This window comes from Macaca fascicularis, chromosome 4, assembly GCF_037993035.2.
Source record: "Macaca fascicularis isolate 582-1 chromosome 4, T2T-MFA8v1.1".
NCBI classification, from domain to species: domain Eukaryota; kingdom Metazoa; phylum Chordata; class Mammalia; order Primates; family Cercopithecidae; genus Macaca; species Macaca fascicularis.
The window spans coordinates 164,993,666-165,011,076 of NC_088378.1; the positions used below are offsets into that span (position 1 = coordinate 164,993,666).

General features: G+C 43.4%; 1 long non-coding RNA gene and 1 pseudogene across 1 annotated transcript; one reads left to right on the top strand and one right to left on the bottom strand.

Annotated features, from left to right (window-relative positions):
• On the top strand, positions 1–2,255 carry LOC141410171 (uncharacterized). The gene is made up of 2 exons (XR_012434255.1): positions 1–140; positions 2,121–2,255. It is a non-coding gene; the product is annotated as an uncharacterized lncRNA (long non-coding RNA).
• Positions 2,256–15,213: 12,958 nt separating this feature from the next.
• LOC102143136 (phosphatidylinositol 4-phosphate 5-kinase type-1 alpha pseudogene) lies at positions 15,214–16,911 on the bottom strand (annotated as a pseudogene).
• Positions 16,912–17,411: the final 500 nt, after the last annotated feature.

A 17,411-nucleotide genomic window follows, 5' to 3' on the forward strand; every position in this document is an offset into this window, starting at 1 on the left:
ACCCTCTCTCTTCCCCTGCCCCTTTTCTTTCTTCTCCTTCTCCCTCCGCAGTGGGCAGGGGTTACAGATAACCTCTGCCTCATGGAAGTGGACTACAAGTCACACGGTCATCTTTGTAGGAGCACCTGAACCAGAGATGAGTGAGTTATGCTTTGTAAACCAGATTTTCTAGTTATATTTTATTGTGCAGCCATTTCCATGTTGTAACCCCCAAATTCTCCATGAAACTTTTTTTAAATGTTCCAACATGATCTCGGCTGTGTAGAGGAAGTTAAGCAAGGGGCTGTCCCTCAAAACCAAATGTATTGGATAGTGGTGATGGCAGGGAGCAATCTCAAAGGAGAAGGTGGATGTTGTCCCATGAGGTCTAGTTACTGTTCTCCATGTGGACATTTCCCCTCCATTGCCTACCTAGGAGCATCTAGACTAAGTTTTCATGAAGAAAAGAGCAAGTTCCCTCTGTAAGTATTAGGGACAGCAAAATTGCAGGCTATAGCAACCGAAAAGTAATCTGGAACACTCATTGCTGAGGCTGACTGACTGGCTGAACCAAGTGTGGACAACCATTTGTAACCTATCCTGCTTCTTGCAAAACAAAACAACGTGGATTAAATGTATGCAGAACAAAAATGCATGTTTTGAACATTATCAAACTAATTTTATTTTTTCAGAAGATGAAGAAAATTTAGATTATGCAAAATCATTAATTCAGCATATTATAAATGCATTATAACTGCCACCTAACCCCAAGAAGCCTTCCCTATGCTCCCCATTTTCCCTTTAGCTACTGCGCCATTTATCTGCTCACGTTTATAGCAAAATACCTGGAAAGAGCTGCCAGTATTTGCTGCTGTGTCCACTTACCTCATTCTGTATTCTCCCTTGAACCCTTTCCAGCCTGGCTTTCAGTACTTCTCCTCCCCTGAAACCACCAGCCATCTCCATTGGGCCAAATCCGATGGTCCTGAGTTTTCACACTATTTTTCCACAGCAGTAGGTACAATTGATTACTCCCTCCTAGAAACACTTTCTTCACTTGGCTTTTTGATGACCAGCTATTCCTGGTTTGCTTTCTGCCTCTCTGGCTGTTCCTCCTCTTTCCAACCTCTAATTATTGATATGTCTCAAGGCCAGACCTCCAACTATCTCTTCCCTGCAGATACTTCCTTGCAGCCAGTCTTAGGATGTTAACTATAAACTCCCCAATTTGTATGTGCAGCCCTGTTTTTTTCCGTCACATATTTGACTGCCTGATTAATATCTGCACTGAGATGCCTAATAGGCATCTCAAACCTCAATATCTGTGCCTTAGTTTCCCCATCTGTAAAACAGGGATGGTAAAAGGACCAATACTTAACCTCATAAGTTTGTTTTGAGAATTAAATGAGTTAATATATGTAAAATAGAACCTCACAGGTGCTGTATTTAATGTTTCCTTTGTAACAGTTATTATCATTATCAATTCTAGATGTCCATTTGGGAATTTGCTCTGTGTAATCCATCCATTAAAAGGTCGACAGGTCATGATCATAAGAAATTTAAGCTTCTTAGGGCGAAGTCCATAACAGTTCCCCCTGGACCACTTAGTTGGATTAGACTTTTTTCTGTGGTCTTAAAATACGTATTAAACCAAAGAAATACTAGTTTAGTAAATCCTTAGATGGCACACCCATACAGCTGGTACCACAAATGATGTCACATTTCAGGAAGATCAGCTAATATATTCCATAGAATCAAAGGTATTTCTCAGGATGAAATGTGTTTTACTTCTAGTTCCCATGCTGGTCTTTGACTCAGACCCAAATTAGAGAAAAATTTAGCCTTTCAAATAGGTCTCTGCTGAACCCATTTTGATAGCACTTAATTTGTCCAAGTTATTTATTACCACATTTAGTAATTTTCGTAAAAATTTCTCACTTCTTAAAACAAATTTTGCTTACACCCTTTCAAAAGAATGTTACTGGTATGTGAGTAGGTTGTCTGGGGCCAGCCTCTTATCTAGAGACCAGATTTTAAAAGTCTGAGTTCAGTGAAGTGACTTAGACTGCATGCCTTTTGTTTTGTTTTGTTTTCATATGCATGTATGGGTCTTGCTGAAACACATTGCTCCCCTCATCTAGGAACAATGCCGCACACATCATTTCCTGAAATAATGGAGTTGGAAGGCAATTATCTACTCACAAAACAGGCTGAAACAACAGTTCCTGATATTCTTCTCAAATACTTTAACTTCCCAAGGAATCCGGAAAAAATAATTCCATGAGACAGTGTTGTGAATGAAGGTATGACATTCCAGTTTCCTTCAGTACAGTCCAGAGACCAAAGGTAATAAATCAGCAAGCACTCGGCACTATTGAGAGGGGCTCTGGCCATGGTGAGCTCTTTGTCTTTGTACTGCCTTCCAGCCTCTTGGGAGATGATGACCCTGGGTTCCTTTTTGTACACTTTTGGGAACCATCCCGGAGATTACTTGCAGTTTATTGAACTATTCTTATTTTACAGCTTTGTTTTCCTTTTACTCCTAAAGAGAATTTGGGACTTCTGTTTCAGACTTTCCGGATAAGAAATGCAAACTTTCTAGAAAGAATGAATATCGGCCGGACACAGTGGCTCATGCCTGTAATCCCAGCACTTTGGGAGGCCGAGGTGGGCAGATCATGAGGTCAAGAGATTGAGACCATCCTGGCTAACTCGGTGAAACCCCGTCTTTACTAAAAATACAAAAATTAGCCGAACGTGGTGGTACATGCCTGTAGTCCCAGCTACTTGGGAGGCTGAGGCAGGAGAATCGCTTGATTCCTGGAGGCAGAGGTTGCCGTGAGCCAAGATCATGCTACTTCACTCCAGCCTGGCAACAGAGCGAGACTCCATCTCAAAAAAAAAAAAAAAAAAAAAAAAAGAAAAGAAAAGAATGAATATCTATTTCAGCAAAACATGTGTTGAGGTAGTGTAAGAGTTTTTTGGTCCCCGCGGCTCCTTTACCTTGAATGTGGATTGGTAGATACTCCTATGAAGAGGTATCTTTATAATCCTTAACAATCTAAACATCACCAAGGTAGCCTGATGGTACCCATGGCAAAGAATAACAAGAAGATTGCTAATGTTTAGGCAATGCTTTCTGGAATTCTCATTTGAAGGGAAGTCAGTACTGTAAATTATTTAATCAGGGATGAGAAAAAAATTGAGAATAGTCATCTGGCTGTTGAGTGTTGAGCCTGTACAAGGCCAACTAGAAAGCTGTTTGGAAACTAGATTGTGTTTTAGATTTCATCGGAATGTTTGAATTTGCCTTTGTGTTGACACATCCTCCCCTGTGAGTGAAAGGTGTAATAAATCGCATGTAAGAGTCACAGGGAGGGACACTGAGCAGACTGAAGAGGGACTTGAGACACTGCAGCATTACTTATGGGGTCTCGTCAGCTGCCTCTGGACACTTTGCCCAGAAAGATAGACCATTCTCTGTCTGGCTTTCTGGGTCTTTGTAAATCCTCTTCCCTGTGTGGAAGCTTAGGTATCGATGTCGTGTCTCTTTATTCCACCTCAAAATCAATTTGCTTGACATTTGCTGTAGTGAAATGTATAACTTTTAAAGGTATAGTGTGAAACTGGCATTTAAAACTACTTATTTCAGGCATCCGGATATGATGGCTCCAGCCTCAGGAGACTGAGGCAGGAGGATTACTTGAGCCCAAGAGTTTGAGACCAGCCTGGGCAATGTAGTGAGACCCCATCTCCACAAAACAATTAAAAAATAAAAATGCTTATTTCTGATTGTATCTGAAATTAACCAATTCCTCATAAATTATGAAAATCGCTAAATTGAGGTCTTCTTTTTTTAAGACATCTTTCCATTTGGCCTGGCTGCAGCCCGGCTGAACAGTGTGGTTGGCCACACATCCATGTTAGAAAATCCCTTACCTTTCTCATTGTTTCTTGACTCCCACTGGCTCTTTTCAAGCCAGGAGACTCAAATTGAGAAGCTATAGGTGGAATGAGGCAATTTGTTTTATTAAAAAGGTAATAGGTCAAATTACCTCTTGAAGAAGAGTCAGTGACAAAAGCTAAAAGCAGAAGTAGGGTTTGTGCCACCTTGCCCCACGGGACAGCGAGTGGGCCTGTGCAGCCTGCCGTGTGGGGAAAGCAGTCCTAGGTGGAGGAGGGCCAGTCATAGGCCTTGGCACATCGTTCATTCCATGGAATATGCTGGAGCCAGATTTCAGTGGTCTAGGCCTAGTTAAGAACTTGAGAATGAACAGTGTCTGGAGTCTTAAATCAGTTGTCTTCATTGTTTGGCTTTAGTTTATAGCAGTGGAATCATTTTTGGCTTTCTTATCTTGGCTCACTCCCAGGATTGGCTTAACACAGTAGTTACCCAATTCTGTAAATTCCAGTTACCTTACTAGTCGTCATAGCTACCTCAGAGGGCAATCGCCAGCCATGAATACTCAACTCTATGAAGCTGTCTATGAAGCACTTAGCCCTAATGGGCTGCTGTTTATATTTAAGGATAAGTGTTATTAATGTTTTCTGGAATGGTCATTTTCTTGGTAATACTGAATTTTGGCAAGATATAGTCTAGCTTCGTAAGCAAATACCAATTGTCTGTTAGTCTTCAATGACTAGGCATAGCACAGGCATACACAGGTAGGAAAGTTAAATTGAAGTCTGTATGAATTGTTAATTCATTGCTACCTATACTGTATAAATGGTGGATTATCAATTTGTATTTGCCGTATACCTTTTTATAAGCATTGTTAAATATAGAATGAAATTTTTCTAAAGCAACATCTGTCTTAGACTGTATGCAGGGACTGTATCACTAGGCCAGTCACATGTATCCTTGGCTAATTATAGGGGATGTAAATGAGGTATATAATATGTGATTACTGCCTTATAAAAAACCTCTGTTGAGGAAGCAAAGGCTAAGTTAAATGAAATCATTGGGAAACAGTTTAAAACTACGTTTTAGAATGCTTGGATTTTACAGGAGGAAGAAATCACTGTAGGCTGAAATAGGTCATTGCATCTTCCAAAGAGGCTTCATGGAAGAGGCAGGATGTAAAAGATGAATGGAATGTAATTGGGCAGAAAAGAGACAAGACAGAAACATTTATGGAGCCTCTTTTGAACGCCAGACTCTTTGATAGCAACTTTATACACATAATCTCATTAATCTTGCTGAGTAGACATTTATATCCCTGTTTATACATGAGAATATTAAGGACTGGAGAGGTTAAGCAGTTTGCTCAAGTTTATACAACTAGTGAGATGCTCTTAAGTCATGGTTAGGATGATTGGCTCTGCATTCCAAGCAGTGTTAGATTTGAATCTCAGCTCCTCACCGACTGGCTACCCTTCATCTCCTTGTGCTTTCCTTGTTTCATCTGTAAACCGGGAACTTAATAATAGTGACCTCATAGGTATACAGTGATGAATAAATTACTTAATGAGACAAAGATCTTCACACGGTTTTTCATATGCTGTAACCGCTCAATATGTGTTTAAAAATACATAGAAAGAGAGACAGAGAGATAATCTGACTGAGAGTCATAGCTATATCTTGTCTGACTCCAAAGTCTACATTCTTCGTAGTATATTAATTACCCTGTAGAGGGAACAGGTAGAAAATTCCAGATGGGAGAGTAAGAATAAGCATTTTGTCTGCTAAAGAAAGGTGACGTCCCCTGCATGCCTTAAGTAGGGTTGGGTTGGTGAAGTCATGAAAAAGTAATTGGCTAAAGTAGATGGAAGCTAATTATGTAGGACTTTGAAGGGAGAACTTCAGACCAGATGCCACAGAGACCAGGAAAGCCAGCTAGTTCCTAGATGGAGAATAGCATGATGCTATTCTGCCACTAGTGTGGCTCCAGGCAGCAAAGAGGGGAAGGGTGGAGGTGCTGGAAGTTTACTTGGGAAACTGCCAAGTAAAGTGTGAGGTAATGTGGTCTTGTGCTGAGGGGAACAAAACCAGAAAGTCCAAAGAAAGGATGCACATGGAGGATGCTGGTGCTGGCCGCATCCCCGCACACAGCTCCTGGACTCTGGATGCTGTCCTCTCTCCTAGCAGACCCTGCCCTGGCACTAATGCCACATGCTAAAGCCAAAAACCAATGTTAACTAAAAATGATTCTGCCTTGAGTGAAAGAAAAAGTAGGTGATGTTTTATTCTAGATAAATCACAAAATCAAATGAATGAGAAAAATATAGTATACCACAGAGTCACTTAAGGTATAAGTTTTCAGCTCAGCAAGCCTCATATCCTGTTTTAATGCACGTGTATTTACTAAAGATTTAGCAAATTGACTACACTTCTCAAAAGTTTTGACATTTCTGATTCTGTATCTCATTTTCCTCCCATTTTTTTATGTCTTTACCCAATGACATGTTTCCAGCTTGAGTGCGATAATGCCCAATCCTTTTACTTAGCAATGTAGACTAGGGCTCTGCCTGCTAGGGCATGTCATTATCTACGAAGGTTAATATCTGAACATAAAAAAGTGGCCTCTATTAGCTGAATGGATCCTGAGCAAATCCTTTGTTTATTAAACTAAAAGCTATCATCTGGAGGTCTTGCTGACTTAGAAGGGCTCGAGTCTGACAAATTGTTAATTAACATTGCATGTTCAGCCAGTAGCTATTCAGCCAGTAGCATACAAGAACTGCAGTGATATAATTATATCACTAATTACAAAAGAGTATATCATAATGATTAAGAATATGGAATTAGTCCGTGTGTGATGGCTCATGCCTGTAATCCCAGCACTTCGGGAGGCCAAGGCAGGTGGATCACCTGAGGTCAGGAGTTCAAGAACAGCCTGGCCAACATGGCAAAACCCCTTCTCTACTAAAAATACAAAAATTAGCTGGGTGCAGTGGCGGGTGCCTGTAGTCTCAGCTACTAGGGAGGCTGAGGCAGGAGAATCGCTTGAACCCGGCAGTCAGAGGTTGCAGTGAGCCAAGATTATACCCCTGCACTCCAGCCTGGGCAACAGAGAGAGACCTTGTCTAAAAAAAAAAAAAAGAAGAAAAAAAAAAAAAGAATATGGAATTGCAGCCAGACAGTCATGGGGTCCAGTCCTGACCTTATTCCTCACTAACTGTATGAACTTGGCATGTTCTTTATCCTCTCTGAGCCTCAGTTTCCTCACTTGGCTGCCAACAGGGCTGGATGGGATACCATTTGGGAAGCATTTAGAACAGCATCTGGCACTTCAAAAATGCTTGGTAAATGTTAGTGCTTAATCATTATATTAAGCATGGTAGCTTACAAAAAAATCTTGCTCACATATTAATTTTCTTTGAACCAGTCGGTCCTGTGAAATGGGCAGAAAGGTGTTATTCTTATCTGATATTAAGTACTGAAGTTCATAGAAGGGTTCAGTAACTGAAGCTAATTAGTGGCAAATCCAGAACTGAAAATCGGGGGCTCTCTCCTCTAGATTTCTTTTTCTTTTCTTTTTTTTTAATGCAGAATCTTGCTCTGTCACCCAACTGGAGTGCAGTGGCACGATCTCGGCTCACTGCAAGCTCCGCCTCCCGGCTTCACGCCATTCTCCTGCTCGGGCTCCCAAGTAGCTGGCACTACAGGCGCCCACCACCATGCCCGGCTAATTTTTTGTATTTTTAGTAGAGACGGAGTTTCACCGTGTTAGCCAGGATGGTCTTGATCTCCTGACCTAGTGATCCGCCCACCTCGGCCTCCCAAAGTGCTGGGATTACAGGCGTGAGCCACTGCGCCCAGCCTTGCTCTCCTCTAGATTTCTAAACTACACATATAAAATATAAGACAGAGGAAAGAATCCCTGGCTTTTATGAATTTAAGAGAAGGTTCCTGATAGCAGTAGTTTTCAGATGCCAGTCCATGGACAGTGATCCTACAGGACGGAGTTTTCCTGTGTGTGTCATTTGGATTCTCAGACTGGATGGTGAAATGAGAACATGAGGGTTAGAGCAGTGAACTTGAGATAGAGTTAAATTTACCCACCTTAAGGAACTGCCTTTTACTGTCATGTTATAGCTTTTCTACTTTTTGGTGTTGAAATTACCTTATGAAATGATGACAGATCATGGTAGCTATTTTTTGGCTAATGTCTCTATCTGAAGTAAGAGAACTTTGACAGAGACCACTTTGGGTTGCATGTTTTGTTTTAGAAATGTTTCTAGTCCTAAAATAGGAGAATCACTGTTTAGAGTGATTTCATTATTTTACATATTAGTAGTTAAGTATACCGTGATACTTAGTTTATCTACATTAAGCCATAAAATCAGGCATTTGGATTTTTATCCAATTTTTTTCCCTCTTTTTTGTTTTTAGAGACAAGGTCTTGCTCTGTTGCCTGGGCTAGAGTGCAGTGGTGTGATCATAGCTCATTGCAGCCTTGAATTCCTGGCCTTAAGCAGTCCTCCTGCTTCAGCCTTCCAAGTAGCTGGGACTGCAGGCACATGCCATGGCACCCAGCTAATTTATTTTTGTGTAGAGACAGGGATCTTGCTGTGTTGCCCAGACTGCTCTTGAACTCTTGGCCTCAAGCAATCCTCCCACCTCGGCTTCCCAAAGTGCTGTGATTATAAGCATGAGCCACTGCATCCAGTCCTCCAGGTTTAATTTTCTTTCCCTTTCTCTCTTTTTAATTACGTAGATCACTGATGCTTATCTTTTTTAAGTACCAATTGCAGACCATTTTAGGAATCTTTTGGTAACTCCATCCCCCAAAACACATACAGAAACAATTACAGGTGCATATTGGCTAGTTCACAAATTTGGTGGTACAGAAGCCCAGGGACGTGTAGGTGGCGCTGGTTGGTTGGTTTATGTAACCCGTTTGCTTTGTTGTTGTTTTTTGTTTTGTTTTGTTTTTTTCATCTTGCTGCTTTTGCCTGTTGGATGTTAGGGCTTATACAGGTGAGAGTGGTGTTACAGGAGACTGGGCAAAAGGCTTAATGTCAGGACCTGATGGTTACACAGAGGTCACTGCACCTTGTGTAGTTTTTCAGGCAGAACAGGAATATGATGGATTGTAAAATATTATTAGAATATACATGTTAGCAAAGAAGTGAGAAAGAGGACTCCTACATACTCTCAAAGGAGAGTATAAATTAATATAACCTCTTTGGAGGGCGATCTGAAAATATCTATCAACATTTAAAACGCACATACTGGCTGGGCACGATGGCCCACACCTGTAATCCCAACACTTTGGGAGGCCGAGGCAGGTGGATCACCTGAGGTCGGGAGTTGGAGACCAGCCTGGCCAACGTAGTGAAACCCAATCTTTACTAAAAATACAAAAATTAGCTGGCCGTGGTGGCACGTGCCTGTAATCCCAGTGACTCTGGAAGCTGAGGCGGGAGAATCACTTGAACGCGGGAGGTGGAGGTTGCAGTGAACCGAGATCGGGCCACTGCACTCCAGCCTGGATGATAGAGTGAGACTCCGTCTCAAAAAAATAAATACAATAAAAAATAAAATAAAATACACATTCTTAGGCCGGGTACAGTAGCTCACGCCTGTAATTCCAGCAGTTTGGGAGGCTGAGGTGGGCAGATTGCTTGAGGCCAGGAGTTCGATACTAGCCAGGGCAACATGACAAAACCCCGTCTCTACTAAAATACAAAAATTAGCTGGCTACAGTGGCACATGCCTTTGGTCCTAGCTATTTGGGAGGCTGGGGTGGGAGAATCACTTGAGCTCAGGAAGCAGAGGTTGGAGTGAGCCAAGATTGTGCCACTGCACCCCAGCCTGGGCGACAGAGCAAGAGCCTGTCCCATAATAAATAAATAAATAATGAAAATAAATGCATATGCTTGCATTTGTATGTTAAGATGTGTACAGAGGTCTTTGTTGTAGCTTTTCATATGAGAAAAATACTAGAAACAACATAAATATCCATTAATATGGAACTGGTTAATCAATTGTGTGGTATATTCAAATGGGAATACCATGCAGCCATGAAAAAGGATGAGTTAGCACTAAACGTGATAATATGAAATGATCTCTAAGATGTTATTATGTGAAAAAGAAAGATACATTTTAAAAGGAGAAAATGCATACATGCTTGGGTTTGGATATTTCTAGAGTGTACACCAGCAGCTGGTACTGATGACTGCCTCAGGGTAGGGTCTGGGGAATCAAGGGTCTGCAGGTCTGCAATGGAGGGGATACTTACTTTTCCTTTTTCTATTTATTGTAGTGCCTAAATCTTTTAATCAGGTCCTTGTATTACTTATTCAATTAAAAAAAGAGCTAGTTAAAAGGAGTTAATTTTAAAAATTGCTGTGCAATATGAGCAAAAGAGGTCAGTGGATATTTAAATTGCCTAACTGCAAGGAGATAAGGCAAAATGAACAGACTTCTTTTTTCCTTTTCTTTTCTTTTGCCTCATTCTCTAATGTGAGATCAAGGGGGCACCTGATGGAGTTAAGAACTGGGAAATGAATAAATCAAAGGAAATAGCTTTTTGCACAGCATGTAGCTAGTCTAAGGAATTTACCGCCACAGGCAGTCATAGAGTCAAATATTGTGGCTGGATTTTTTTTTGGAAGTCTGGTCACTATGACCAGTCATAACATTTGTAGTTATGCAAGAAAAGATAAGGATAATCAAATCTGATGGTGCAGGATGTAAGCTGATCATTGCAAAGGAAGGAATTTCTCCCCAGCCTCCCTTCTTTTTTGGCTTCTCCCAGTGCCTCAGAATAACATTACACAATTAGCTAGGTCTGCTTTAAAGAGTTGACAGTACTTCCTCTGAATCATTAGGTATTATCCACAGCCAAGGGAAGGATTCCAGACCTGACAGAGCAGCAAAGCTCGTAACTCTTTTTTTACACCCAGAGCGACGGCCCCTTCAGTTCCAAGTTCAGCGTTTTGGCAGGACAGCCCTCCTGCTGCTTTGCTCCTCCTGCCATTCCCAGTGAAGAACATGTTCAAAGGGAAATAATGGGTTTCAGCTCTTCTCCCGTTGAGCTGGCACTCTCGTATAAACAACAAACCCAAGATTATTGAGGAACTGAATAGATATTCAGGAAATAATTCATGCTTTTTTCTCTTTCTCTTTCCTTCTTTGGCTCTGACTAGTAATGAATCCCTCCACCAGGGGGTAGACAGAAGACATAAAAGAAAGCAGCACTGGCCAATCTCATTTAGGCCCCAGTAACAGATTTCACATTGTTCTAGGTCTCATTCATCCATATAACCCAAGAAATGCTGCACCCATGTACTGTCTTATATTTCAAGATCAAGAGTAGGATGCATCAAATTGACTTCGATTTGAGCAAGTAAGTAGAGTGTAGAATAGTGTAGTATGTCAACATGAGCCAGGTAAATGGCATTAACCAAAATCTACTGCAGATGAGTCCATTCTGTTACTTCCATGTGACTAGTTCAAAGGCAAAACTTTTAGTGTCCAGTCACATAAATAAGAAGACCTTCTTTTTAAAAAGTTTCTCCCCCATGTTATGGAAGCTGGCAACAGGCAGACAGGGTATGGCTGTGTGCCTGTATATGCATGCAGGGTGAATGTCCTTCCCTTTTCTGTCAGCCAGCAGCTGGATGACTCTGAGACAACACAGTCAGTGATCTCAGGCCCATCTGGTGGCCACACACAGGGACATGGCCTCTTGCTTGTCCCCCAGACAAGATTCAAAACAGTGACCCAAACACCCAAAGTTCCAGGAGAAAATTTGTATCATTTTTGTTTGGCTAAATTATGTGTTTAGAAGTTCCAACAGAATTTTTAAAAACATCTCTTATTACATTTAATTATAATTTTAAGGTAATTTCTTTGCTACTCAAACTCATGGACACCATGTACAACCTTACCTTTGAAGCTTTTTAGGAGACCCATGTTACTTCCAGCATTGTCCAGTAGACATTTCTGCAGTGGTGGAAGTGTTCTAGATCTGTGTTGTCCAATATGGTAGCCACTAGCCATATGTAAGCATTGAGTACTCGGAATGTGGCTAATGTGTCTAAGGAACTGAATGTTTAATGTGACTTAATTTTCACTGACTTATAAGCAACAGTGCCACCTGAAGTTTAGCTTTCATATATCCTCAGCCCATTTTTACCTTAGCGTCCTAGCAAACATTCAGAAGTGACATGGCCATTTTCTTCCTTCTGGGATAGAGCATTGGCTCTCTTTATTGTCATGAAGATCTTTGAAAGCAATAAAAAGATATAATTGGCCGGGCATAGTGGCTCACACCTGTAATCTCAGCACTTTGGGAGGCCAAAGAGGGTGGATCACCTGAGGTCAGGAGTTCGAGACCAGCCTGGCCAACATGGTGAAACCCCATCTCTACTAAAAATGCAAAAAATTAGCTGGGTGTGGTGGTGCACACCTGTAATCTCAGCTACTTTGGGGGCTGGGGCAGGAGAATCTCTTGAACCTGGGAGGTGGAGGTTGCAGTGAGCTGAGACAGAGCCATTGCACTCCAGCCTGGGCAACAAGACCGAGACTCGTCTCAAAAAAAAAAAAAAAAAAAAAAAAAGAAGAGGATATAATTTTGCTGTTTTCACACAGCTTTAGGAAAAGTGACACAGACTTTTCCTTATGCAAAGGCTACAGTTTTTACACAGATTCTGTCATAGGGCCTGTGTTGATACCTAATATCCCAATGGTAACCTCAACCTGCAACAGTAGTGAGGCTTTGTTCTCTAAATGGTATAACCCATAATTTTAGACAATAATAAAAGTTTAAAAATCTAATTTTTGCGCAGCCAAGAATAACATGGGGTACTAGGAAATTCCATCAGCAAGCCAGGCAACTTCTTGGCATCAGGGATTGTGTCTTTTATCTGTTTCCTTAGTTCTAGCGTAAATTTTAGTAAGTGCTTCTCAGATGAGTGGTTTAGTATGTGAGTGGATGAATTAATGTGTCTCAGAAGTGATGCTAGTAACATAACATTAAAGAAGCCTCTCATTAAGGCTCCTGGTACTCTAGCAGGTATCTTTATTAGCAGATAAGTTATGGAAAGACACACTGTAAGAAATAGTATTTTGGGCTCATGAAAGAACTCATATAAAAACATTGAAAATTCATCTATGACTAGTTTGGGTAGTTTGAAGAATAAGTGGTACCCTATGCTTATAAAGTATATGGGTCCAGAAAAAAGTTCTTTTTCACACACAAAAAATGTATTTCTCTCTGCATTTATTTATGACAATGAATATCATCTTTCCTGGTCATGCCTTTTCACCTTGCTCTGCCTTTGCCTTATGCTGACACACACATGGCATAGTCAGCTGCCTTCCTTCCTTGACTCCTGCTTTAAAATTATTACAGTCAGGTGTATTAAATTACAAACTAAGAGCCTTCCTTTCTGCTTTAAGATGCTTTACAGGATAACCTCAACTTTTCCTTATCCCTGTCTCCTTTCTTCATTGTTATCAAAATGATCCATCAGTGTCTTTTTTTCCCTAAATAACTGATTGAAGTTTATTACATTAAAACCATATATCACTTTTATATTGCATTTGCCTTTTCTGAATGATACAAAGTAGAGGTAAATAGAGATACTTCATAAAAATGTGGATTTCCCATTCCTTTCCCTAAGACCCAGCCCTCCCTCAAATATTCCCTCCCACCCCTTACAGAACTCTGCCCTTAATAAAACACATAAATATATCATAAATAGTAAATTATGAAAAAAATAGCAAGAATTGTTTCTTTCCTTCTTGTAAGAAAGAACATGGCAGCAAAGACAGGCCACCAGAAACTGACTGGGGGTATCTAATATAAAAAGTTATTTGGGGTATGGGCTAACCTACTATCAAGGCACGGTGGGATAGAGAAGGGGTAGAATAGGAATTCAACAATCTGCCTGAGATACCAGGCCCCCTTCTTCTCCTGACAACAGTGGAAGGATCAGATGGAAAACCACAACTCTTGTAGATGGGGAGGAGAGGACATATGTAGCCCCCATTTCCAACTTCTCTGCATGAAGACAGGGGGGTAGGACATATGGCATAGCAATGACCTCACCGAGGCAAGAATCCACTGTCTCCCCTTGAGTTTAAGAAAATATTTGCTGGCCTCATAGATACGGACTGCCTGTTAAACAGACCGAGGTGTCCCCTCTTCACCTTAGCACCACAAACAGGAGAACACTGTTGGAAAAGCTGGAAAGAGCAAAAAAGTCTCCTTTGGAGAATGATCTAAAATTCATTTGGTAAGTCTTCATATTTTAGAAAAGCAACCAGAATATATTTCAAATTGCAAAATAGTAATAATCATTATAGCCGGGCAGTGAATAGGATTCTGCCTAGGAAGGGCTATGATCTCCCAACCCATGGCTGCCTCATGTTTTAACAAAAGGGGTAAAGATTACCCCACGTCCCACTCTCTCCATTCCTTCAGCCTCAAGAAATTCATCAAGAGAGGAGGAGTTTAAAGAGGTGCTGCTTCTGGCAGAGCAATCACTACTTTTCTCTTCACAGACGCTGTGGCTCTTCTGAGAGAACCCTACGAATAGGCATCTCATCAACACTTCTGGAGTTTGTATCTGAAACTGGCTTGAAATTTTGTGCTGTGCGCTTTTTCCTTTTTTCAGGGAAAAAAAAAAGTTGGGAGGTGGTTAAACACCCCTATCCCCCAAAAACCTTTACAGAGATTACAGGGGTCTTCTTCCAGGGATCAGAGAGAAAGAGGTGGGGATAATGTGCCAGCTAGTCTGTCCTGAGGAAATTAAGAGTCCAGTTCCTGGTGAAAGATGAGGGGAAAGAAAACTGCCAAGTCTAGTAATCTCATTTCCAGCATGAAGAATGGGGATCTGAAAAAAATTCAGTTGTGGAAGCCAAGGTTAGCCAGTTGAAAATCCGTGCCACCTAACTCTGGAGTGGAGGGGATGCTGTGGTCCTCAACTGTCCGAGGCACTAATGCCCATTCATGAGGACAGAGAAGAGGAGGAGGCTCTTCTTCAGGAAGAAGATGGAGAGCCCACCTCGCTTCTTTTACACTCCTTTTTTGATGACCAAGTAGAAGAAAATTCCACATTGCTGGGGCAAGGGCTGACATCTTGGGATCACAGAGAGGCAGAATCTCGTACCAGGTCTTCTGAGGCTTTGCGCTTAATGGGTGAACTCTGACTCTGCACGTTCAAGTTTTCCAAGGTTGTACTTGTAGTTAGCATACGCAAAGTCTCTCCAACTACAGGTGAGAAACTGGACTCAGTAATAGGTGAGCCCTCACTGATTTCCTCCAAAGGAGGATTCTACGGTAAAACATCAGGACGACCAAGGTGAACACCTGGCTCCACTTCTGCCTTTGTTGTCACCTGTGCCTTGTGTTCCCCAGAGACCAGTGGCTGGTAAGTAATGCAGGAGTTGCCACTGGAGCCCGTACGCCGGGAGAAAGATGAGCCAGTCCCAAACTTTTTGGAAGGAGAAGGCTTCAAGGGGATCTTCTTAAATACTGCGTTGCACGTGAAGCGCTGGAACCGTTCAGCATAGAAGCCTGGGTTGTGCACTGAGACAGTGTCCCCGTCATGTACCAGGGCTTTCCAAGAGTGCTCCAACTTCTTAAGACATGTGTAAGACTGTAGAATGTCAATGATGCCAATATAAAGCAGAAGCCTTTCGCCTTTACTAGTCTGAGCAGGGATGCCACCCATATGGTCATCGGTCTCCATGGTGTCGCCCAGGCGAGCCTCTCCCTGGATGGATTCCATGGCTGTGGAGTACAGAACCTTTTGGGGGGTCAGTCTTTGAGTGTCAACGGACACTTGAAGGGTGTCGCTGCTTAAGGGCTCTCGTTGTGCATGATCTATATTGTGGATTGACAGCAAGAGGCTATAGTCCATTATCTTGAAGCTCTGCAGCACCAAACAGTCACGCTGCAGGGTCTTACAGAGAGCATTGTACATGTCAGCATCCAAAAAAAGACCATCAGGGATGTCTTGTAAGAAGTCTAGGTCTTTAAATGTGGGAAGAGGCTTCTCTCGCTCTTTCTGGGAAGCCCGGCGTTTGTAGGTTGAGCCTTTGAGGTCATATTTGGTATGCATTTTGACTGATCTTGGTAAAAGATTGTTCATCACCACAATCCGAATGTTCTTGCCACCTGCCTGCACACAGTACAGTCCATAGAATTTAGGCAACAAAGTCCGAGGGTTCTGGTTGAGGTTCAAGTAGTATCCTGGAAGCAGCTTCTGCAGAAACTCCGCCTCTTTATGTTGGACTGTCTTAATAATGAAGTCATCGTCGCTGGACACATAGAACAGGGAACCACTAGCTCCAGAGCTACAGAGTTCAATCAGCGGCTCACTGCAGAGGGAGCACAAGTAATCATCCGGCGGAATACCAAATAGCTCCCGAAAGTAGCGGAAGGCAACAGGTGCATAGGTCTTGAAACGAAAGTCGTTGTAGTGATGAGCAGGGGTCAGCTTGCTCCCTTCACTGGGGAAGAAGATACTCTCCACCACGTAGAAATCTTGCATGAGGACATCACGCTCCGGTTTGGTACTCAGGCTCCCCACTGTGTGAGTGATGCCTAACTGGATGGCACCTTTCAAGGCTGATGAGGGTGTCTTTTTATATGTTGTCTCTCCTGAGGAATCGACACCTCGATGGCCTGTTTTCTTGATGGGCATGCCAGAGGCATAAAGCACCTCGGATGCCATGGGGCTCTTGATTCCAGACGCTGAGGACACGGTACAGGAAGGGACTCCGGGATCCAAGGATGGAAAACCGACCGCCAACGACGGCTGGGAGGAGGCGGACGCCATCTTGGCAGCGCCCTGCCCCCCTCAGCCGCCTGGTTCTCTTTCCACCCGGCGCTTCCTCTTCTCGGAATCGAATCTTCTCCACGTCTCTTTACAGAACCCGTGTTCTGCGGGCCACCTCCCCGCCCCCTCTGGGGCCTCCCTCAGACCCCTGGAGCCGGGCTACCTCCCCCGTCCCCTCTGGGGCCTCCCTCAGACCCGTCGAGCCGGGCCGCCTCCCCGCCGCCTCTGGGGCCTCCCTCAGACCCGTGGAGCCGGGCCACCTCCCCGCCGCCTCTGGGGCCTCCCTCAGACCCCTGGAGCCGGGCCGCCTCCCCGCCGCCTCTGGGGCCTCCCTCAGACCCGTCGAGCCGGGCCGCCTCCCCGCCGCCTCTGGGGCCTCCCTCAGACCCCTGGAGCCGGGCCACCTCCCCGCCGCCTCTGGGGCCTCCCTCAGACCCCTGGAGCCGGGCCACCTCCCCGCCGCCTCTGGGGCCTCCCTCAGACCCCTGGAGCCGGGCCACCTCCCCCGTCCCCTCTGGGGCCTCCCTCAGACCCCTGGAGCCGGGCCGCCTCCCCGCCGCCTCTGGGGCCTCCCTCAGACCCGTGGAGCCGGCTACAGGACCAGGTCAAGGCCGCACCGTTCGCCTGGCATGGGGAAGAACTCCCGCCGCGCACCCCCTCCACAAGTTTAACCGCTTTCCGCAGGGGAG